We start from the raw sequence: 2,402 nt of genomic DNA, 5'->3' as shown, positions 1-2,402 counted from the left end.
CCCCACCCTCCCACCACCACCACCTTCACTGCAGATGTGGAGATGGATGAGGCTTCATCGTGCATCTCTGTCACCCGGCAATGCAGTCCGCTGGGTCACCTGGTAAAGCAGCCCATATGGTAGGAGGTTTTGATAACCCACGCACACACACACACACACACACACACACACATATGTACATGTGCATGCACATACTGGGCAAGTGAAAGGGAGAGGCTGCAGACTCTGCAGAAAATGCCTCCTCCTCCCTTCTTTTTTTTTAAAACGAAACATGATGCAGACCAGTCCCCACCTCCTCCTACACACACATTTAAACACACACACACACACACACACACACACACACACACACACACACACGCACTTATGAGGTGTCGCTGGTTGAAGACAGACAAGGCAGGTCTGCTTAGGATTAGTTCACAACAACCCTATAGCCCTGTCCCAACAGTCTGGACTTGGCTTCCTTGTCTTACTATCTTTCTTCCACACCTGTTCTAGTACTGATTTCTACAGTAGCTCTCTCAATACTTAGCTATTATATTTCCTTTGAACCCCCATTTTTATTTCATGTCTGGATATTTTGTGGCAGCAGATACACAACAGGGATTCAGAGCATTAGAATTTAACACTTATCTGCTGCTGAGAAGTTACAGGAGCCTGGTGAGAACGCTATGTGCCCTTCAAAGGTCCCTGCAGGCTGAATTTATTTGCTTCAGAGCCTCCAGGAAACAATCTCCATTGTTCTAAAGGTTTCCCTCCTGAAAGGCTCTGGGGGTACGTTACCTCATAAAAGAGACTGTTAATGTACTCTGACCTGGGGTGGGATTATTATTTTGACAATCTCTTGGCACACGGGGAGGATTCGGCTCAGTGTACGGCCTGCCTTGCCGGATCATTCAGAGCAGGTTGGACAAGGTGCCATCGAAACACAGATGTGCGATCAGCTATCAAAGAAAGCTAACTAGGTGTTTTGGCTGAGCTTGTGACACACCACATGAGCGGCGGAACGGTGGAAATGAAACAAAGGAAATATGTACAAAGGCAGCCTGACGGTTTTGCACATGCACACGTAAATAGCTACAGAATGTGTACATGCTCAGAATCACGCAGACAACGGTTTTTCTCAAGTCTGTTGTGTCTGAGTCCACTCTTGTTATAAAGGTGTTCACTGAAAGAAGTTCTTCTGAGGTTCAGAGCAGACCAAAGCCTTTTTGTTGTCTGTGCACATGCAGGCATGTAGTTCTAGAGCAGTTTGCATCTGTTCAATGCACCAAGGCAAAATGTGAAACACAAGTGAAATAAAAAAGTGGAAAAAGCCTATGTGCCATTTTGAATGTTACAAAAAACATAAAGCTGTTTTTTTAAAAAAAAGAAATAAAATGGGAAAATGGGTCACTTGTAGTGATGAATCTGCAAAGAATAATCAACCAAACCTTCAGCCCCTCTCGACTTTATATTGAATTTCAGCTCATTGTTTAACTGTAGAGCATCAACTTTACTGATAGCTCATAGTGTTGATCCACTGTCCAAAACCTGCTCAGCACCAAATATGACCAAATATGAGGCATACAGTTAGTGACCTGTTGGTGAACATAGTGGAGAACTAAGCAGCCGGATATTTCCCACAGGAGTTGCTAGAGACCAAAAACAAAGATAAAAGAAGAGTGAATATTGGATTTACATTCACCAGGTGGCCAGACACATGACTCAGAAAGAACGGTAACGTCGCTCTCTAACTGCTAAATGTGTAAATAAGCAACTGTTTGTCCACCACGTTAACGCAAACGATGAGGATATGAGAGTTCGCAGGGTGTTTCTGCTTCCTCCATGTGGCCAAAAATATCAGTATCAGCTGTTTTTTTTTTTCTTTTGAAAAATCTTTGTAATTAGTTTTACAGTGACATTCTTCACTGCACACTTTGAGAACAGGATCAAATAGTAGGAGTGATCCATTCTGTTTGAAACATTCATTTGTAACCTTGATTGTGTTTCTGCCAAGTCATGCACTGGTAAACAAACTCTTTCAGGCATAATTTCTTCTACAAACAAAAAAAAAACCCAAAGATTAAATTGAGAACTCAAGACCTGGAAAAAAATATTAATATCTTCCGGTTTGGATGCTCTTATATCAGGCACAAACCCTGGTCAAAGCCAATATAGAAATCAGGTAATACATAACTTATGTAACACATCCTGCTTTTAATTGCTTACTAGACGTTCAGAATTGATGTTAAGCTTTTACTCATCACCTGCAAAGCAGTTGATTGTCTGGCTGGGCCCGGTGTATTCGCCAGGGTGCACCACTTGGTTTGTGGAAGATTTAAATGCCTGCTTAAAACAAATCAAACAAACAAATAAAGTGATATACAACACACAATGTTATATGCATTTCTATTTATTCA

The sequence above is a fragment of the Seriola lalandi genome, unplaced genomic scaffold, assembly GCF_002814215.2.
Source record: "Seriola lalandi dorsalis isolate HSWRI2012SDOR001 ecotype SW California unplaced genomic scaffold, Sedor1 jcf7180002054476, whole genome shotgun sequence".
Classification (NCBI taxonomy): Eukaryota; Metazoa; Chordata; class Actinopteri; order Carangiformes; family Carangidae; genus Seriola; species Seriola lalandi.
The sequence above is the reverse complement of the archived record's forward strand: the minus strand, read 5'-3'. Positions refer to the sequence as shown.